A 23493-nucleotide genomic window follows, 5' to 3' on the forward strand; every position below is an offset into this window, starting at 1 on the left:
CTGGGTTCCGAGGATGCCGTGGGTCACACTCTGAGACTGTGAGCAGCTTTATCTCCCAGAAGCCAGCTCTCCAGCTCACTTTATGCTTGGCTCTCCTGGAACACTTTTTTTGTACTTTCCTCTTTAAAAATATATTTATTTTTTATTCTTTGAGAGTTCCATACATGTGGATAACAATTACTTTTGGTCCTTCTCACCCCCTTTGCCTTGTCTTATCCCCCCTCCCTCTTCCTTTTCCCCAGTAAGCCCCCTTCCTACTCACATTTCTTTTGTGTAGGGGACAGTCTGAGCCTCCACATGGTTCCCTGCATGAACACAATTACAGGGTATTTATGGGAGCGTGAGACTTTATAAAGGGTTTTCTTACCTAGAGTTAAACCTCTCATGGTGTTTTCCCTTCCCTTTGGGACCACACTGAATCATTCCCTCTTCTGCATGATGGCTAGATTGTTTGGCCATTATAGAGAATTCTAAGTCAAGTTTCTCTGAGGCAGGTCAGATGAGAGGATTAGTGGGAATATCTATTGTGAAAATCAACTAAATTTAGATTTGTGTTGTATGATTACAGTGCTCTGCATGAAGCTGGGCAGTTATTGCACTGTTTGAGCCTCAATTTCCTCACTTGAGAATGGGAGTAATGATGTCTATAGGAGCTTTAAAGAAGACATAGCATCTAGCATGCAGTAGGCGCTCCCTTCCTCCTTGACGCTTAACAACCCTGCCTTGTAAATGCATCTCCATCCCATATATCACTTCAAGTCACGAATATGCAAAGTTGGTTTTATGACCCAGTTTCATCTGACTGCATATTTTATCTAAAAATTTCCGAACACGTCGCTAGTATCATGAAGCGACTCTACAGTGCTATCTTTGAGTTTCTTTTTTTTTTTTCCTTTTCATTTATTTATTTATTTTTCTTCAAGACGAGATCTTACCAAGAAGCACAGGCTGACCTCAAACTCTCCGTCCTTTCAGTGTGCCCAGTGCTCCCACCTCTGTTATTTTAAGGCTGCTGTATCAACAGAAGGGCATAGACTAGTGTTAATCTCCCTTGGCTGGGTTAAAGTCAAGCCCACACACCTTATCACACTGCCATAATGGCGGGTGGGGTCTCTACAGACCATTCTCCAAAGTGAGAATAAATCCTCTTCTTAGTTCCCAGTTCACTAGGATCTTTGGCATGCTAAAGTTACAATGTAAAAAGTGAAAACTTTGGGGCTAATGCGTGTTGAGTTATGATGCTAATACTACCGAAAATAATCAAATTCCTTTAATTACTTCATTATTTTCCCATCTGGGGTCTCCTTGTCACTTTCACAGAGATAAGGGTTCTCTTCCATTTAATTAAGGTGGCGTCTGAGAAGCGGGACTCTAAGTCGACTCTGATTCCTGTCTCGGTCTCCTTCCCCAACAGCTATCTAGACAGGATCAGTGTTGTTGCTTCAAGAGTTATACAATGGAATGGGGGGAAGTTATAGGTAATCCCTTCTTCCAAGTAGCTTGAAATAAAAATTAAATGGGCCTTGAGCGTTTGTGAATGGCAGTGTTTCATTGGACCCATGGAACACTAAGTGGGGCTCCGAAACAGGGTGTTAATTCAGGCCTAATCATTTAATTCCTCTCTGTTATATGCTGTATTTATTGCCCTCCTGGATGCTTTCTATGGCCTGATAAAGAGAGTGATTCTCTGAAGCTCAGTCAGGGACCGTTTTATTTATATCGTTAGTTAGTCCAATAAAAGCACGGGCTCCAGATTCCTGCTGTTATTTTCTGTTTTGTAGCCCTGTCGTTAACTATGAAAATGCTGATGGCATTCTCATCTTCCGGGCTGGAGTTGCTTTGTGCTTGAGTGGGGGCTTGTGGAGGAGTGGGCGAGGTGGGACTAAACAGGGTAGAAAGTCAAGTTTGGAGAAAGGCGAGTCTGGCTTGCGCAGCGAACAGGGGTTCTCCGATATTGTGCGCCTTCCTGTAGCCAAAACTTGGCGGTTATTTTAAAAAGTAAACCCAGGCCTTTTGAAGGCGTGAGTCTGGCTGTGAACAAGAGCAGTTTCCAAGTTCACTGACACCAAGCCTCACCTCGAGTCTCCACGGAGCAAGGGTAGTTCGGAGCTTGAACAGAAGGACGAATCTGTAGAGTAGTTCATGTCTGCGGCACAAAGGGGAGGCGATGAAACCCAACAGCGTCCAAGAATCACATTCAAGCCTCCTTTACGTTCCTAAGTTTCAACCGCATGGTTTTATTATTTCCCTGAGTCTCTAGAATGTTGAGAGAAATCCTGAATAAGGAAGCAACGGCGTGAAGCAGATTTATAGAGGTCACTTGAATTACAGCAACGACAATCGGAACATAATCGTACGTATGTTCATGTAACACACTGTTTGTAATTGCTCGTGCTTCCAGTGGAGTTAATGTGTAGCTACCCATGTAATAACAGATATTATTTCACAGCAGATATGCAATTATCTCATCTCATTGGTGTGTGGTGCATAAATGGAGCAAATCATTACTGTTGTTTTAACACCAAGAGGTGGGGATGTTTTAAAGTTTGACAGACCTTTATATCAGCCTGTCTCAAGCTCACACTTAGAAAAAGAATATGAAAAATATAAACCTATAGTGGCTTCTGTGCTTTCCCTAGTATTTAGATGCCTGAAGATTAACACGATAAGGTTATATTTCAGAATACGGCTGAAATTATATCAGCCAAATTTCTTGAACGTATATGCACCATTAACTCTATTATTAACCCAATGTATTAACACCATTAACCCAGAACTCTAAGTTTTGCCTTCGTTGAAAGATAAGAAATGCATTCACTTTGACAGCAAAGATGTGTCTACTACTTCCTATATAGTAAAGACAACCAACCAATGCTTAGCCGAGACCTTCAAGCACTGCATAGAACCCAGTGATGGTGGAGACCCCATCTGTTGCAATAGAGCGGAAAATGGTGGCAAAGGTGCTAAAATGCCCACGATCCCAACGCTATCTGCACTAAGTGAAGTGAATGGTTTGTCCAGTAAACCTAAATGCAGAGATGTTCTTCTGTGTTGTGGGGGGAGTAGGGACTACTATGTGTGGGAAGAACTATACATCAAGACTTCATTGAGTACATCGGAATTCATGAATCATCGGCCTTATACTGTCACAGTTGGTCTTTAAAACAGATATGGGACAGGCTCTTCCATCGCACCAATGTGATAGGTGGATATACAGAAGCCCAAGGGATTATGGGAGAGCCCGGTTTTCTCATCCCTAACCCAGTACAAATCTATGATACAAAGAGGGGGAAAGCTATCTAAATGAGTGACGGGGGCTTCATTCAGGTCCCTATTAGTTCAAATTCTGTGAGTGTGCTTCATACTCTAGTGTAAAATCATCCATGTTGCATTGAGAATGCTAGGGTAACTTTTTTTTAAGTTGAAAGAAAAATGGGGAACATGTAGGAGAACTGTAGAGAGCAGGGACGACATTAGAGGCCGCTGGACTGTCAGGGGAAGAGGATCGCAGGGTAGCAGAGGTTGGTCAGGATGTCTCTGGAGCAGAGGGCCTTCAGAGGGAGGCCCTAGAACATGTGCTTTAGTGGTCAGTCCCCACATGGGAAAGGCCCTACATGCACAGTTTGCTTTGAAGAAAGTGAGGGATAACTGATGGTTTAAGGCAGAGAAAGGCAGGTGCCATTAAGTGAACTTTTATGAAGAGTTCCTGGTGACGTTTCGAGAAAGAGTAGCTTTGGTTGGCACAGGCACATGTTATGAGCCCAGAGCCATTGTCCAAGCATGAGGGAGAACCCATACTGCTCAGGAGAGCAGACAACAGCAACGACTGACTCATTCTCTGGTGACTCAGGGGAACTAGTTTTAAATGGACTTGAAGCATTCAAATCCACAAGCCACGGCTACTCTCCCTTCTTGAGAAACACTCCAAATTCAAGTTGGCTTGTAACATACGTGAAAGGCAAAACTGGGTTATTATGCAAAAACTCTGAGGTAGTACTCCATCCCTAATTAATGCTCACTACATACTTCTTACAATGTTGGTGAAAATATTATCTTGCTCAAGCAAGAAAAACATTCCCATCAATATTCTAGCCTTTTCCCTCAAATATCAATATTCTTGTTAAAATAGGGTTTGTGATGGCTGCTTTAACACTTCTTTGTATCTTCAATGTACCAAAATAGATCAAATGAATACTAAATTTGGAGGCAGTACAGGGTTTTTGTTTTATCGGCCGCATAAAACATGCCATACAGTAGGATACTAGGAGGAATGAAGAATGGTGTTTGGGGTTGACGTTGGAATCTTTGCTATAAAAAAATTTATAAAACTGTGTTTCCAAGGGTTACAGTATTAAGCAATTGAATAATGGAGTTTTAAGATGAGTAAGCTGTATTTCTTCCTAGATGATCTTGGGCTAAATGCCAGCTAAGTTAAATTAGCTATTGTCATACACTGTCACACTGGCTGAGTAAACTTAATGAACAAACTCCTTCACACCGCTGGACCTTGGGTTTCTTATCTGGAAAATGGAGACTGCCCAGTGCAGTGCCACCTACACAGATAAACCCTGGAGATACTGGTCACGACTCAACTCATTCCCAAAACCTCTGTGTGCCCTGGCACTCTACAGCACCCCACATTTTCCTCGGGCAACACTTTAGGCTTTCTTTTATCCTGAACTCAAGTTACAGGTCCTGAGCTCCAACTCGCCATACGCAGTGGCCTGGTTTAAGTGTTGCCAACACCCACAGCACTCCATTTTATAGTGAATGAGGTAAGGATGCTAATACGTGTAGTCTCTCGGATAGCTTGTTTGCGTTCGGACAGGATCTGAAGGTTTACCCTAAAGCATGAAAAGGGTATTCATTTTAATTTCCTCAACTGGCTAGGGAGAAAGATTCTGGCAAGGGGTGGGGGAAGGAAGCCAAAAATCATGCCTACACGTAAGAGCCTGGCTTTGTGTTGGTCCCTGAGTGGCAGCAGCAGCAACAGCAGCTGATACTGTGGCTGCTTCAGCCCTTTTCTCAGATCTCAGATCTGCTCATCAGAACCACTCTTCTGGCTAATACACATGTGGCAGCCTCTTTCACATCCAGCGTGTGTGAGCAATGCTCGTGTTGGCTTCCTCGTGTACACTTTCTGTGGACTCTACATGGAGTCCTGTGTCCTGACGTCTAATGTTCTATTTACAGTAGGAGCCCACTGGCACCTCCTTTTGGGCATCCGCTGACAGTCACACTTCCCATCGCCAGAGAAGGGAGCTTTGCTGCATGGCTCTGGGATGAGCTCTTTCCACTCAAATCAATCCAATGGTGGCTCTCGCATCCTTGGGCCCTGGCGCCTACCTACAGCTGTGCTTACTGAAGTGAGACTGTAATTTGCTACAGCATGCCAGAGTATTAATAGACAATTATTTATTGCAAATCTGAACCATTTATACTGTTTACTGGCTGACACAATGTAAAATTTTGATCCAAATGTTAATGTGTCCATGACATTGCATAATTCTGTTCCATGGATAGTTTTTCTCTTCTAAATGAATCGAATTTGCAGTACAAGGAAATGGCATTTTTAATGGATGAATGATTTACAGCCTCAAACTTAGAAGGGTTATTATTTGTGTAACTAGGGGAGAATTGACTAATTGCAATAACACAACAAATTAGACAAATTTAAGATTGTATTGGGAACAAATTTCATGGGGAGAGAATGGAAATAACTCAGAAAGTTCTTAAATGGTAATTGAATAAATCTCACTTTAGCTTTCCGGGCCAATTGTATTTGGGGGGTGGGGGAATCAGGTACCTTTGAGACCAAAGCGACTTATAAATATTCAATTGAATAGAACATAGATAAAATTACCTCTTCATAAGGAACCATATGTGTGGGAAACAGAACTTTCAAATCTCCAAATCGCCCACACAATCGCTTTTAGCAGTTGAGCGAAAACAAAAGCCTTATACCTATGTGATGTATGGGGGGAAGACACCGATTTTTAGCATATTTACCTTCTGTTTGTTGAGCGTTCAACAACGATGCCGAGGAAATGATTTCCTAATAGGAATCTTCATGATTTTTCAAAATGAAAAGAAAGAGTGCATCAGCAAAAGTAATATCTTTTTCTTTCTTAGGTATTCCTCTTAGGTTGTTTATATTGATTCCTGTTATTCTTTTACCTCTACCCACGGAGATTGTTAAGGTAAAAAGTGCCTCAACACAGCTCTAATTAAATCTCTGAGCACTATGCTGGGATGTCTAAACACGAGGACGCTCAGTGTGAAGATTCCTTCAGCGTTGTGGTCCATGGGGAAGCTCATACATTAATGATGAGAAAAAGATGGGTTTAGAGGGGTGCTTTAAGAACAATAAAATATTTGTGTGTCCTTCCAAATGAAATACAAAATGTTCATCTCTTGCAGAGATGACGAAACTTCCCTCTCACGGGCATCAGCAATTGCTTCCTTGTTTTTCCTTCCTGCTCCGACCGACCATCAGTCATATTCCCTTCCAGTCTGCTCGCTACAATTTGGCTAACACTCTTTCTTAATGTGTAGCTTATTTTGCTTCTTTCCTTTTCAAAACCCTCCAAGAGTGATCAGAGTAAACACATGAGTGTTCGTGCGGTGGGCAGTAGTCTGTCTGAACTCCACACCCACGTTCCCTTGTCATTTGCTTGTTGGTCCCCCTCTTCCCTGATTCTCCTCTTCCCCAATAGTTGGCGCACCCTACAAGGGAACAATAAACTCCTGTGACTTGTAATACTAGAGACAGATAATGTGCTTATCTCTAATTTTGAAATCTCTGTGTATTTCTACTTCTTCTCTCTCATGGTGCCCTATTCACTTTGATTAGCTCTGAATGGTGCACCAGAAATATGTTCAGAGGGCATTGACCCTGGGAGACTTCTGCTGAACCTATGGACCAGTAGACTGGCACTCCACGGGCCAACTAGTTTCCATGCTTCTTATCACTGCACATGTGGTAGTCCACGGGGTGGCACTATTGGGAGGTGTGGCCTTGTTGGAGTAGGTGTGGCCTTGTTGGAGGAAGTACATCACTGTGGGGGTGGGCAATGAGAACCTCCTCCTAACCATGTGAGAGCCAGTCTTCTCCTAGCAAGCTTCAGATGAAGATGTAGAACTCTTGGATGCTGCTTGGATGCTGCCGTGCTCCCACCTTGATGATGATGATGAACCTCTGAACCTGTAAGCCAGTCCCAACTGTTGTCCTTATAAGAGTTGTCTTGCTCATGATGTCTGTTCACAGCAATGGAAACCCTAACCAAGACAACATCTATCCCCGGATGATGCATCCATTCTTTTTTCACTTCCCTGAGTCTGGAAGCTTCTGGGAGTCATGGCTGCCTTTTGGCTAGGTGTGGTCATAGAATAAAAACGGGAAGAAAAAGTGAATATCTCCGGACTGGCCTGTACTTTGTTCAGGAAATGAACATGGCCCTTTGAAATATGTTTTTAAAAAAATTCTTTGTATGTTCTCTCACACTGACTAGCTTATAATCAAATCCATTTAAACCCCATGAAACAACAAAGCAAAATATGACAAGGGTTACAAGAAACACATGGTTCAATGCTGAGCCTCAAAACCAATGAGGTTCGTTACTTTAAAAATATCAATTCATTTACCTGCTTTGAAACAAAAATTGACCTGGAATTATATCTTATTCAAACACTTAAGCCTAAAATTTACTAACTTTTAAAAAATAAAGACAGCAGAGAGCTCAAGAGATGGTTCAATGGTTAAGAGCACTGACTGCTCTTCTAGAGGTCCTGAGTTCAATTCCCTGCAACGACATGGTGGGTCACAACGATCTACACTGGGATTCGATGCCCTCTTCTGGCCTGCAGGTATACATATAGATAAGGCACTCAGATACATAAAGTAAATAAATAAATTTTTAAATGAAGACGATAATGCTTACCTTAAAGGATGCTGGGGTGATTAAGTGAGATCATTCAGAAAAGAGCCAAGGACACAAGAAAGTGCTGAGCACTTTATCTGAAGACACTGCACACCTCCCTCCTCAGACCAGCCCACTGGACTGTGTGCTTAGTTTCTTAGTATCAACAACTGGAAACATTTTCAACCAATAGTCTTTCTTTGTCTTGTCAAAACTTCAGAGACCCAAAGATAGAACCAAACTTGTCCTGTGCAGGTAGCCAAGGACTTCTGTTGAATAGGAGTTGGAGGATTTGAAAAGATCTGATTTAGTTCGGAGCAAGCACCCACTGGGTCCTTGACTCTCCTGTAACATCCGTCCTTCCTCCCACAGACCTCCATCCAAAATGTCAGTGAAGACAACGATGCAGCCGTCTGTTGAAATGGGATCCAACTGGCATCTTAAAGGTGGTGCCCATGCTGGATCCAAGCCCTGCTCATCTAACTGATCTGAGTAATGAAACCATGACTCTCACTCAGTTTCTCCTGGGCTAGGGTTTACATGACAGTCTAGAATTTGGGCTGCAAAGTCAGATAAGACTCAATCAAACTGTGACTTCATACAAATTACTTAATCTGTTTTACAATTCCTGATTCTTCAACCATTTTATATGGATTATAAAACCCACCATGTAAGCTCCCTTTGTAAGTCAATTGGCACACAAAAAAGTCAAGAGGCACACAAAACAACACAGACTCGTGCATAGACTTCTTTTTTTCTTTCTTTCTTTCTTTCTTTCTTTCTTTCTTTCTTTCTTCTTTTTTTCCTTCTTTCCTTCCTTCCTTCTTTCCTACCTTCCTTCCTTCCTTTCTTCCTTTCTTCTTTCTTTCCTTCCTCCCTTCCTTCCTTCTTTCCTTCCTTCCTTTCTTTCTTTCTTTCTTTCTTTCTTTCTTTCTTTTATCATGTTGCAGATAACTCATCAAATCTGTGGCATTTTAAAGCCCATTACATTAAGAGTACCTGTTTCAGAAAGGTTTTGTATCCCTTGTTCTTAGCTGATACCCACTGCATATTCTTTGAACAATGCATTGAGACAATGGTGGATCACGCATTCAAAAAAAAATGGCTCATCAAGCCCAGAGAACTAAGCCAATGAGCACTGAAGGTTTGGCAAACTGCGAAGCCAGGCAGCTACCACCTTCAGCATCTCTTAAACCGCATCTCTTAGTCTTGCTTTCCCTGCTAGCAGATAAAGTTCATATAGAAAAAGCACTAACAAGAAAGCAAACATTGGCAGGCTCTAACAGGACAAAGCCAGGAAAGAACGTTACTTTGTTTAGTCTTCTGGGCAAAGTCTCTCTCTTGAGCACATGTTTCTAGAGTATAACCACATACATGTAACGGTAAGCTGAAGGAGGAACGTGAGGGAGATCATGTTGTATTAGAAGGCTTGCAGCATGCACTACTACAGAAGAGCGCTTGGGGGCTGGAGGAAGAGCTATGCTGGGAGTGGAGAGTGGTTTTTAGCACCCGTGACTGGCGGCCCACAACCACCTGTAACTCCTGGAGATCCAATTCTCATTTTTGGCTTCCATGAGCAGCCCCTTCACTCCCACACATAAAAATCAAATCTCTTTCTCCAAAAGAGTACTTACAAGTCTTTTAAATAGCTGGAATGACACAATCATCTCGTACGCACTATTTTGGGTTAAAGGAATCAAATTTGTTAATTTTGTTAATGAAGCAATGCCATTGGTTTCTGCAAGCTTCCTTAGAAGCTTCTTCGGTTTCCCTAACACGTGGAGCCTCTAACAGAAGGAGTACCCGGGGCTCCCTTTCTTGACTCCCAAGCTTCATGACCTTCCCGAGTCACTTATCCAGTAGATGCTCGGTTTTGAGCAGCACAAGGAAACAGTTTCTTTTTCATACCAAGTGTATTTCTCTCATTTCCACTTTCCATGTGAGAAGGAAGCTATAAAAAGGGATATATTGGTTAAGAGCTAGTTTTTAATTATGTCCAATGGAAGAATTCTGTGGGAGTTGCACAGAGCTCGCTGTGTGTCACTGACGAACATCAAGAGGAATTCAGATTTTATATTATTTGTTCTAAACCAGAACATTTTACTTATTATTCATAATACGTGTTGAAAGCAGACACCAAAATGGCTCATTTGGAGCCTCTCTGTGCTTGCCCGCTAATGCACATTAACGCCAGTACACATTCTGTATTACAGATCCATAAAATGCATTTGCATAATATTGAAATTATAATCCCAAATGTGTACTAAAAACCTTTATGAAAAATTGTTACTGCTCAACTACGATACTGTGGCTAATTTTTAATCTTCAGCCTCTCAGCTGCGAGTAGAGATGGGGTATTCTTTAAATAAAAATCCCACAAGTAAGAGCCTGGAACCTTCTCTTTCCTCTTTGAAGGAGGCTATTGTTAGGGAGAAGAATCCACTACCCTAAGGGTCAAACAGTTGGCTTCACAATGATCCTGCGGTTTTGTACAGGGATGGCTTGATCTTTAGACTAGTTCAAAGTTCAACTTATCTGCATTCTATCAGCAGAATGAAGGTTTCACCACACAGGAAAGTGACTCTTCCTAGTCCCTGAAGAAGCCCTCTGGTGATTATCCAAAGTGGCTGAGGTGGTGGTAAATAATTCAGCATAGATTTCCATTGTGTATATACTTGGCACTGGGATGGATTCCCGAGAAAGTTATAGAAATTAACCCTCACAATCATTTAAGTAAGTAACTCCCCATCCCATCTCACAGGGGCTTGGCACCCTGTCAAGTCCTACCACTCTGATGCTAACCATCATCTGTTGACTCCCCAACTGTATCAGCGTAAGTACAACGAACACCACTGTGAATATCCCTGCTTGGCTCCTCAAAGGATTCCAGGGCTGTATTTCAGACACTTCCCTGAAGGTTCCACATGAGACTTTCGACAAATATCACTAAGTTACATTTCTGTCAGGCCCACTTGACAAACATTTTAAAAGAAGAATCTGGCAGGCATTTCATAGGGCTCCACAGAAAAGCGAACCTCTGTTCCCTCTATCACAAGAATGTTCATATCTTGTTCTTAGCCTTCCCAAGCAGAGGCCTGTGCTCTGCTCAAACTCAATTGTGAAGAAATATTCTCTGGTGATCTCCTATGAAACCACCTCCCATCTCTGCTTTCCTCTGAAACATCCGGTTGCAAGAAGAGAACAAGAAAACCCAATTCAAAAAAAAAAAAAGATCCCGCTTCCTGAAAGAAAACCATGTCTCCTAGTGACTCTCAGGAAATAGTCAAGGGGAAACCAGGGACCCAACAACCCCGTGCTTACTTTATTTGGAACTCCTAGTCAAGGCTTTCCTCATTTCTATATGTCATTTATTTGGTTTTCATATGTTTGATTACAATGAGTATTATATAGGCAGAGTACAGAAGATACAGTAGTTCAAAAGTAATTTCTTATTCTTTGGGGAATATGTCTGTCTTCTATTTGTTCAAAACTGTAAACAATCATGCATTGTGCCTAAAATCTATATCTGGTTTCTTATTCACGTTTTAGAAGTCTTCTTACAAGGATGTGTAAAGCTGTCTAACAGAGATATGCCTTGACTTATTTAATCACCCTTTGTCTGACCTAATTGTTTCTATTTATGTGCTATTGAAGACATGACTACATATAATTATTACTTCATGGGTTTTGTTGAAGTGTGTGAATAATTCCATAAGAGAAAATACTGAGAGGGTAAGTTTAAGATCACAGGATAAGCACACATCATTTTTGGTAGATTTTTTGAGAAATCACGTACCACAAAAAAGAGTAGCAATTATACTCCTCCCAACCCAGCAATGATGGTACCCAGGAGCCCCTTAGTTTAACCTTCTGGAAGCAGAGGGTGGGGAAAGTTGTTCAATCACTTGAGCTAGTGGATATCTCCTGGGGAGCTGATCTGCTCCTAGGAAATGACAGGAAAGAACTATGAATTTCTTGACAAGCCCAGTCTCTGAGTTTCCAATGACTTTACAGTAAACCTAAACATGTGGGTTTCCTGTCTGCAGCTAAAAATCTCCAGGAGGCAAATTCCACAGCTTTCTTGAGTAAACTATGTGGGTTCCTCAGGACTCTTCTCAAAGTCAAGGCATTTCTCCTTCAGTCTAACATAATTGTTCTCTCCATATATCTACTTAAAAATAAAAGTGTGCTAACATTTCCCCAGAGCAACAGGAGCTCAGCTAACCATATTGAGATGCTGTAATTTCACAGCTAAAATATGCATCCTCCTTTAAGAAATGTATCTCGTAAGTTCTTGTAGAAATCTTTAGTGTGTAGACAAGGGATAACATGTACTTTTTATTTTACCCTGCATTTGATTTAGCAAGGCCTGTGTAGCAAGGCACACACACACACACACACACACACACACACACACACACACACACACTATAATTATAGAACATGCGATTTTTCTCATTGGATGAGAGTAATACAGTTTGTTTCCTCAACAGCACTCCAATACTGGTTTTTGCTGACAGAACATGCCTGTCGTGTGTAAGATGACTACAGGTCATTTCTGAGTGTATCTTTCTCCTGCTGTCAAGATACAACAACTATTTTAGGAACATTTGGCATTCCCAAAAATCCCTGCGTTGTGCAAATTAAAACATCTGCTTATACTTTGACACCTTCATTCTTCAAAGGTTAGTTAGATTTGTGCTTGCTCTGTTCAACAAGACTGCTCTTAGAGCCCAAGGATACACACTTAATTATTGGGAAGATATGTTTGACAGAGCTGTGGGAGAAAAAAATTACCCTTCATATTCAGACCAGCATTAACATTTTTATAGGGCGAGATTGCCTGAGAGTCAAAGAAGGGGGGAAAAAAAACTCCAGGAAAATAAATATGAATCTGTTTGGTCACTGGTCTCCTGCTGATTTACAAGGTGCCAAACCCGTGTCTCTTTGCTCTGTTCCCCAGAACTCATCAGCTCGCTGTTAAACTGGCATTTCTGATTTCTGCTGAGGTTAGAGACAGCAAAGTAAACTCCGTTTCCCACAATAAATAATGGAGGACGTTATTCTTACCATCCAAACAGGCTCTCCATCACAGCAGACAGCTACAGCCAGGTGCATTTAGCCGCGCCTGTCATCGCTACGCATGCAAAACATGGAGGGTCTGCTGCGAATGGGTTTCTACCTGAGCTTTTTGTACCGGAAATATTTTTCCATCCTCCACTGAAACCGAGCCATAGCCACCCATCCCTACCACCATAATAAAGGGCCAAGGTGCCTGCAGCAGCGCCAACATCTCCTGATTGGTTTGTTTATTTACGCCGGCCGTCAGTGCCAGGTAGCAGATTGTACACTGGAAGGCTTCCTGAAGCTCCAGCCAAAGCCCGGTGTTTTTCTCCCTGGGCAATGCCGAGACAACACATGTCAAGAGGCAGCAGTGGCTAGCACGCCAACCCATCACTCACTAAGTGCCACCGCCCTGCCTGGCCCCCTCTCCCTGTAGTCATTTCGCCATTATACCAGAGACTGGTGCAAACCTTAGCTGTTGTTGGCCAGGGAGGGAAGATGGGGGAATTGTTACCGCAAGCAACAGCAAGGATTTGGCGAGGCAGAAGCTAGCAGGTGAACAATGGCTCTTTTGCAAGGCTGCAGCTGGGCGTGTGTTGTTTGCATATCGGGGACCCTTGGTGAAAGTGCTGTGGCCGGCTGTGTGGGCACACTGGTGGGGGTACAGCTCTGAAGTTGGAGATGGATGCTCCACCGCGCGTCACTTCCTATCTAATTTGAGCACAAGTCGAGGGCAGGCATTCTCATCAGGGACCTGCTGCAGAAAAGCTAGCGGCGGGCTGGTTCTAAGATTTACTTGCCTTTGCCAAGCATGCGATCTCCACACTTGCCTTTTCAAGATCTCACGAATTCCCTCGGAAGATGATTTAAGAATTTAACAAAAACAGCAGCAAAATCAAAGCCGTGCGGTGAAGGGACAGACGTAAGGCTATGATTGAAGTGAGTGACGAACCCCGTCGTAATGAGGTGTGCAGCTTTGGATATTAAACGGTTTCTCCGTGGTACTCTTCCAGATGTGATGGAATACATTTATTTTTGTGCTCATCTGAACTGAAATAATACAAATGAGATACTAAAAAGACATCATTATGTGCAGAAGTAGGGCAAAGAATTTAGAATCCCAGTCCTATAGGTTTAACAGCTGCTCGAGAAGCCATTCGAAGCTGCCTCGTGCCTGCAGGTTGCTTAGGAACCTGTCTAGGGCGTATGGACTGCCCATGATCTATGTGTGAATCCTGCATGTTGATAGTTCAAGGCTACTTTATTTCAGGCAAAAATAAATAGCTAGTAGTAAGAAGTCTGTCTCCTCCGAAAGCCGCAGTACGGCTGAATACATCCTCTGCACTAGCGTAATAAAATGGGATGAGTTTAAAACTACCAGATGGTACCCTGTACAGTGCCTGAAATAAAACAGAGAATTAGGGTGCCCCAAGGTGTGCACAGGAAAGGCAATTACATGAAATAAATGGGCCTCAGGCCTACAGAATGCTCAAGTATGCTACACAGGAGACATACAGTACATCTGCTGAGCAGATTTTTATCACACACTGGAAAGCCATAAAGAACGCTGTTGACGATCGGACCCCCATCTCACAATGACATTTTACCTGTGTTGGTATTCAGTGCTGTTTATTTTAAAAGGTGCTGTAATCTCAATGATGTGTTTTAAAAGCCTCCTTAACATTGTTTCCTACTCTGCTCTGTTCTGGGGGGCATAGATTGTTAGGGCTCCGAGGCAAATCTCTGGACAGATAGCCACCGTGGTCATAGGAGATCAAGTCCTGATTTCATTCATTTCACTGTGACTTGAACAATAGGCGCACACTTGTCAGGTCTTCCCATCTGAGGAAATGCCGACATTATGCTCCTTCCCACAGCTCTTGGTTTTCTTTCTCCACCTGCCCCGCCCTTTTTTCTGAACTCTCAAAGAAGGGCGACTTTTTTCCCCTGGTGGTTATTTTTTGAGTAGCAATTGGCGACACCTAGCCCCTTTCTTCTCTCTCCCTCAGCAGAAGCAAACCCGTAAGGTTTGGAAATGTGGTGCTCCGTTTCCATTGTGAGAAGACCAAGGGACGCAACATCCATTACCGTTTTAAAAGTTGCTGTAATAAAATCCTCTCAGTACTTAAAGATAGCTTTAGTGTCCCTTCTAGGATTCATCCTTGCTTTGATAATTGGGTAATTGCGTCCCCTCCCCCTCCAATAAATACTTTCACCCAATTAAGTTTAAAACTATAATAAATTTTAAAGAATTATGGCCTAAAAATTCATACCCTAGAACCAGCATTAAGTATGAATATTTATCGTAAGCCGTGGAGCGATGCTGCCTGTTTACAGGCTCGGGTACCTTTCTTCAGCCTCCTCCCTCTGGGGCTGCTACCACATCGCAGCAAGGCTTTCCTGAATCCATCTGAGCACAGGCAAGACTAGGGAGCTCCCTCACTGCCGAGATGGTTTTCAGGTAGCTGGTCGCCCGCCACACTCACGTCCCTGTCTTTCTCTGCTTCTAGTATGCACTTGGCCGCTCACCCGTTCATCCATTCATCTGTTCCGTGATCTCCGACCAAGTGAGTGCTTATGACCACACTTGTGTTTGAGAGTGCGCAGAGATGTGCAGAAGGATCAAGGCAGACCTGTGAGCTCAGTTTACCTTCCACTCCTTCCTGTTTGTTCTACAGACGAGTGTGCCCAGGTAAGTTGGCCTGGCCTGTGTTATGCAATCCTCTGCTGTCTAAGATCACATATTCTAAATGCTAAAGGGTAGCTAGATGGTTCAGGATGCTGTCCCCATTGCCCATATAGGTAATAAATGCAAAGCCATACCTGGAAGATGGCCCAGGAATTCCCATTTCAAACTCTGGCCCACTGGAAATATAAAATCTCTATTCCTTCCAGTTGGAACTAGAAATACAATCACACACACCCCGAAGCCAATAGCCTTTTGGTAAAAATAATTCCCAGTAGCCCTGGAGCCAGGATCAGTCACAGCTGAAGCCTTGGTCTAGGAGAAGGGAAAGGTGCTACCATAACAACAGAGTGGGGGATGTGAAAGTGACCTCAGGGAAAGAGACAGTTCAAAAGGAAGAAGACAATGATGTCAGGGGAGGTGAAGGAGAACCAAATCTAGGACCATGCAGACCCCAACCCTCTCCCCTCCAGCAGGGCTTCCTCAGACCTGCCACCTCCTGTCAGCTAGTCTGTCCTCTTCTGCCAAACCAACCTAGTGAACTGCACTACCCGCAAAGGCCCAGGCGTGTGCTTCCCTGGTTAGCTGTCAGCCCCACCATGGAAGCTAAGCCTTCTCTGTCCATTCCCTCAGATTCCTATTCTGAAGAGGCGCGTGGCAGCTCGAATGTCCAGGTAGTGGTGTTTCCAATGACACATGGTGGGCAAGCAATGATATAAGATACAAAACACTGACAGAATTTACAGGTAACATGGACCTGGGTACTGAGCGCTGTGGATTCAGAGCCGCCCAAGCTATTGTTAGCACGAGTAAAACTCTAGCTTCGGTTTCTATATAAATAGGATGAATTCCTGAGCACATCAACAGAATAATTGATTTAAACAGTTAAGATTATAATAATCTGAAAAAAATCAAATAAATGTTCAGGCTTTTGAAAAACCTTTCTGGTCTGCGGGGACACTCGTGGAAACAACCTGGAATTTCTTAAGGAGAAACATCCTACATTTTGAATTTTAGCAGCTAAGAAGGAACTAAGCCAATCTGGCATCTGGCTTCTTATATCCCACATGGAAACCACACCGTGGCTCATTCATGCCAACATATTACTGTGTTAATTGGTTTCAAAGACTTCATTTAAATAAATAAAATACTACATTCTAGAAAAACATCTCATTGAGTCTGGTGGACCTTAGACCTGTGACCCCCCCCCCCCCAAGTACTCAAGAGAGAGAAGAACCAAGTTCAAGGTTAACCTGGTCAACTTACTAAGTCTCTGCTTCAAAATAAAACATACAGAAAGGACTGGGGAGATAGTTCTCTGAGGGGGTGAAGAGTATTTATAAGGCTCTGGGTTCAGTAACAAAACAAAAGACCCAAGAAAGGGGCAAGAGAAGTTAGCAAGGCAGCATTAGTCTCTTTGGGGTCTAGATGCAATTTTTATATTTGGATTTTTTTTTCATCAGTTCTTGAATGCAAGAGTTTTTAGGCAAGGCCGAGGAAAGACAGTGGTAACTCTGCCTGAGGTAGTCTTCTGAAGTGTACAAGGTTCGTCTCTCCAAGGGCAGCAGGTTGGGCCACAGGTGGTTGCTTGCTGCCCTTCTTTAGTTGGTTTGATGCCTGCCCTAAGGGTAGAATTTTCTGGAAAGAGCTATACAATCAGAATTAGCCAAGGTTCCCGGGTGCCTCTCTTTAGAGGGAAGTAGCCTAAGCAGGTGTGGAGAAAGGTCGTTTCCATGGCAGCCGTCACTAGGCGCTCTGCCAGGGAGGCTGTCTGGCACTTAATTGGACTGGATGCAAGATGTCAGTGTCTCTGAATGGCCCTGCTGTAACAGGAATAATGTGTGAGCAGCCTTCCACCTCCCGCTCTCACAGAGCAAAACATGGCAGTATGGAAAGCAGATTGAGGGTGAATAGGTCTAACACCCATCGCTGCTGGGTCTCTAGCTGCGTGAACTGGGGAAGTCATTCTGTCTTCCATCCCTTTCAACCTCATGGCTCTGTTCTACAGAGTGGGCCTGAAAACACAGCTGTCCTCCTCACGGAGCCAGAGTGAGCCATCAAGGAGATAGACCACATAAAAACACATTGTCAGGCTCAGAGTAAAAACGCAAGGATGTTTAGCTGCTGGTGCAAATAATAACTCTCTAGATATGGGTGGATGGATTACAAGTGGGCAGGGAATTGGAGGGAAGTGTGGTCCTCTCTGAGTCACTATAGGAAAGCATCTTAGGAGGAAAAAATCTCCTAAAAAGGCACCATGGGGAGGAGAGCTTGCAGGTAGGGAGGGGAGCTAAGATTAGATAGAATCCATTCTCCACCTGATGCTGCCAGAGGGTTGTGTTAATAGTGCTAAAGGGCACTAACGACACAGACGAGCAATGAGTGTTAGAGAACAAAGAGATGAGAAGCCATTCTAGAAGCTACGTTAGTGACTGGAAGCCATAAGAATTGAGTGGCAACTTACCAGCTTGGAGCCTGACCTGCTGAGGGTGGGCTGTGGCTAGCAACTCACAGTTAGCTGTAAAGGCAGGGTAAGGCTTTCCAGGAAAGTATGGCCTATTAGGAAGGGACTGAGGTCAAGACATCCACAAGCTATGATCACAGGGCTCTCGGAAGATCATCAGAACTTTCAAAGGTCTTTAGAGACTAGAGTCTCAACTCAAGGGGAAAGGTTTTGTGTTCAGAGGCACTGAAGTCCTGTCTAAAGGAAATGCAGGGACAAAGGGTGGAGCAGAGACTGAAGGAAAGACCATCCAGAGACGGCCCCACCTGGGGATCCATCCCAGATGCAGCCACCAAACCCAGTCACTATTGCTGAAGCCGAGAAGTGCTTGCTGACAGGAGCCTGATATGGGTGTCTCCTGAGAGGCTCTGCCAGAGCCTTACTGATACAGATGAGGATGCTTGCAGCTAATCATCAGACTGAGTGTGGCACCCCAATAGAGGAGTTAGAGAAAAGACCGAAAGAGCTAAAGGGGTTTGCAACCAAATAGGAAGAACAACAATATTAACCAACCAGTTCCCCCAGAGCTCCCAGAGACTAAACCACTAACCAAAGAATACACATGGAGGGACCCATGGCTCCAGCCACATATGTAGCAGAGGATGGCATTGTCTGGCATCAACAGGAGGAAAAGTCCTTGGTCCTGTGAAGGCTTGATTCCCCAGTATAGGGGAATGCCAGGGTAGTGAGGTGAGAGTGGGAGCATCCTCACAGAAGCAGGGGGAGAGGGAAGGGGAGAGGTGGTAACCAGGAAAGGGGATAACATTTGAAATGTAAATAAATAAAAATATCCATTAAAAAAACAGAAGAACAAAAGGAGCTTCCATTTGAAAGGCTGTGATAAATGTAAGTGACATAGGATGTTGCCTTTTCCCCTCCTTTCTTTCTTCCTTCCTTCCTTCCTTCCTTCCTTCCTTTCTTTCTTTCTTCCTTCCTTTCTTCCTTTCTTTCTTCCTTCCTTCCTTCCTTCCTTCCTTCCTTCCTTTCTTTCTTTCTTTCTTCCTTTCTGTTTTGATGCAGAAGAGTAAAATACATTTTAATTTTCAGGGAAAAATATGACTTGCAGTAAAATATAAGACATTAATTGACCCGGAGATAGTTCCAAATTGTTCTAATGAGAAAAGAAATAGAAAAGGCATTCGATGTGTCAAAATCCACTGGCAGCCATCTAGTGTGGAAGGAAAACAAAACCAGGATGTAGAAGTATGTCATGCCAATCCCACTAAACAAACAGATCTCAGATTCAAACGCAGAGAGATCAAGGCCAGACCTTGCTATAGCGAACTTCTCAGATAAGAGAATGGTTTTTAAAAAATTCCAGGTTATATGTAAAAAGAGAAAGGGGGAGCTAACCATACATAAGAATAACCACCAGTCTAGGAAAAGTTCATGGGCACTTGCTATTCTTTCATCATTTTGTAAAACATCTCCATTTTTCATCACCTTCTCCCCTACTCGATGTCTTCTAGCCCTTTGACCTCATTATCTCTCTGTAAGAACTATTGGTGGTAAGTCCTCTTTCCTGCATACACACCCAGTTATTCAATGTGTGCTCAATGTGCCTCAGCAGCATAGAGGGCTAAGTGTTTGCAAGAGCAAATGTGATTCTTGCTCTCAGACCTTGCAGTCTGGGAGAAAGGCATTTTTACACAGATAAATAAATATGACTGGAGGCAGGAGATCAATATCATGAGTCCTACGAAGGCAGAGCTTTGAGGATATGACCTATGAGGCAGGAGCTCTGAGTTCTCACCGGATGGACTGAGGGGGCTTTAGGATTCCAACAGCAAAGGTGAGATAACAGTTGATTCTTACCATAAGCACGGAGGAGAGGATATGAGGCCTAGCGCATGCTTAGTAAACATCAGCAGGCAGCCTGGTAGACAGCAGGGAGGACAGAGTTGTGGAAGAAACACATTCCAGTGGTGGAATTCTACATGTCAAAGACATTGTTCTCAGAAGTGTGGCCCAGAGAGGATGACAGTTCTGAGGCAAGATGATGATGGCTGGCTGGCCTTCTTGTTGAGTGGATAGCAAAAGGAGTGAAAAGAGAGGGCTTAGCTTTGACAGAAACTTGATGGGGGATGGGTGTCAAAGGACCGGTTGGTGTGGGAATATTGGAAGGACCAGAATCAAAAGTTCGTTTCGGGGCTCCCATGTCTTTGATCTTTCTCTCCCAGAAGACAGTGCCCAGCATTCTTGGTTTCTGAAACAGCCTTCTGTTTTTGCTTTAGTGAGGATGAACTCTCCTGTTTCTGCTTCCAGTCCCAAGGAGAAAACTTAATACATGACCTGTGCTAAGAGACTTGGCTCTTCATCCTGACACTCATCTCTCCAAAGGGTTAAGTGATTTATGTAACTTGGGTCAGATCTGACTTAAATGGAAGGTTGGAGACAATGAGAGGCTTACCTGCCTCACTGAGTTCCTCCCCTAACCCCCACTGTGAAGGAAAGGGAAAGAGATTTCATTGAGGTGTGTACAGATGTTAGCTTAGGGAACTGAAATATTCCTAAGACATTCTTGGCGAGGGAACTTAATGCTTCATACCAGCAGGCAAAAAAAAAAAAAAAAGAAAAAGAAAAAAAAGAAAAAAGTTTGAAGTTCTTTCCCTAGATAGTGAGTTTTAAATAGAGACTTGATGTGGGAAGGTTGACATATAAATCTTCCTGGGCTTCCACTTGAGGACCACGTTTGATCCAACAAACAGCACTTAGCCATAATGAGCCATGTGACAGAGGGTATTTACAGATTTACAGAATCTTTATGTGGATCTTGTGCAAACATGACTGAAAAAAAGCTTGTGAAAATTCTGCTCTAATAAATGAGTGCTTGGCTATCTGTGTTTGTTAAATTAAATGGCTCAGCCATTGTTCTCTTGTAAATACCCAAGGGTACCGGTCCACATTTGGGAGAAATGCACTGCAACATTTCTGTTAGGAAAAAGAAACGAAACAAAACAGTTGGTGGGGGGCTGTAGGGAATCACTAACTTCTGTTTCGTTTTTTACACTGCTAACTTGATAAGAAATATGCTGCCGAGTGTGAGGACCTAGGGCAGCCATTGCTGAGGCCACGCCTCTAACGGTAAACAAGGGGAATGGAAGCAGAATCGTTTCATGTTTGAAAGACTCATTTGGGACACAGGTAGGTAATGCTAGAATCCAAATATTTTGTCACACTCACAATTAGGAATCAAACCTAGTTGCTCCATAATTGAAAAATTGTGAAGTTCTCATTCCTAGAAAGACTGGAAGGTTTTGCCATCTCACAAGTCCTCTTCCTTAAGAAGAGAAGATGAGCCGTAAATACCCTTTGTCACGAAGGCACATTACAGCTTGGTGTTTTCATGGAGCGTTCGTCATGGTATGGGATTAAAGTGCTCCTTTGCATTCACTATTTGAAATCAAATCTTTTATAAGTGAGTTGTGGTAAATGAAGGGTGTGTGTGGTGGTGGTGGGGACTGGACTCAGGGTTTAGGCATGGCAGGCAATATTCTATCACTGAGTTATCTCCTCAGCCAAGATGAAGAATTTACTACACACCCAGCTGCCATCAAGTACTGGGGCTGCCTAAAACTTCCACGGTGACATAAGCTAAGACTTTGTCTCAACTCAACATCAGTGACAAAATCTCTTCTCATTGTCCCATTCAGATAGCTCTAGACCACAGAGATCAGTGTTTTAGGATAAAGGGAGCCTCTCTACTCTTCATTTCTTTGCTATGCCGATGCTGGCAAAGGGCTGAGTGTAACTCTTCTTCTCTGAGTACTAGGGTGAGAACACCAACATACTAACAGCTATGTCCAGAGCAAAGTTTGTCATTAAGGCAGGCCATTGCCACTGTCACCACCACTATGGCCCTCTCAGACTGTCACTTTATTCCCCTGTAGAGATGCAGAATTCTCTCACTTGCTGCTACAAGGCTTAACAAGTCTGAAGACATAGACAAGCAAGACATCTTGTTTCTTTTAATCTGCCCAAATAATTTGTCTCGCCTTGAAGTCAAATCCCAGGCTAAATAAAGAAAGAGTTTTCTCTCGAACTGTCAAGGGGAAAAATGGTTTTCTAAATGGATTTCTTCTATGTCTTAACCCTGATACATGATCAAAATTACTATTTAGGCAACACACACACACACACACACACACACACACACACACACACACACACACACACTATTCCTTCCATCCAAACTCCTTTGGATAAGGATAAAGGGTTGAGAATAAAAATTTAGATCCCAAAGGATAACATGTTAGGAATAGAAGGCTTTAAGGCCCAGTGTATATATAGACAACTTGGTGCTGATGTGGATATCTGGCATAGACGAAGATGGCTAACACTGGATATACAAGGGCCTATGAGCCAGCCTAAAATGGTTGACACCAGATGTCCAGGAACCCAAAGTAAACAGTGATCTAATCTATTCTCTAACCAGCTTAGGTAGAAAACCACTGTGGTGGTTTGAGTGAGAATAGCTCTTGTAGGCTCATATATTTGAATGCTTAGATGTGGTAAAAGGAATGATGAGCTTTCCCTGAGGGTTCCAGCTCTTCCTACCACTGTTCTCTAGGTGGAGCAACCTTCACCTGGTTCTAGGATACAGCATGCTCAGGTCTAAGGAGTCACCCCCTTTGGTTACAGTCACTAGATTTCATCAGGTAAACAATGAAGACCAGCAAAAACCATTGTGGTGATTTGAATGTGCTTGGCCCAGGGAGTGGCACTATTAAGAGGTGTGGCCTTGATGGAGGAAGTGTGTCACTGTGGGAGTGAGATTTAAGACCCTCATTTTATCTACCTGGAAGACCCACAGTCAGATTAAGATGTGGAGCTCTCAGCTCTGCCCTGCACCATGCCATGCTTCCCACCATGATGATAATGGGCTGAACTTCAGAAGCAGTATGCAGCCCCAATTAAACATTGTCCATTGTAAGAGTTGTCTTGGTCATGGTGTCTTTTACAACAATGGAAACCCTAAACAGAGGCAACCATTGAGCAGGGTAGCAGCTTGATTAGAACTGTGTTCCAGAAAGAACTCTCTGGACTCAGTGAGGACTGATGAGCTGGAGCAAGCAAATGATGAAAGCAGAAAGCATAGTTATGATTTGTTGTATGCTGAAACATAGTTGTAGTCTGTTGTATGCTGAAAGTGAAAGATGATGAGGCTTTGAAAGCAGTCATAATGAAATTGGCCAGTCTGATATTAAGGTCAACCATGTCCTAACACACCTCCCATGGCTCCAGGCCTTGATATACCTACCATGGTGGTCTTGGTACCCATGTCTCCTTCATTGTCCTAGGTGATCTTTCATGAAATATGA

This window comes from Rattus norvegicus, chromosome 3, assembly GCF_021556685.1.
Source record: "Rattus norvegicus strain SHRSP/BbbUtx chromosome 3, alternate assembly SHRSP_T2T, whole genome shotgun sequence".
Classification (NCBI taxonomy): Eukaryota; Metazoa; Chordata; class Mammalia; order Rodentia; family Muridae; genus Rattus; species Rattus norvegicus.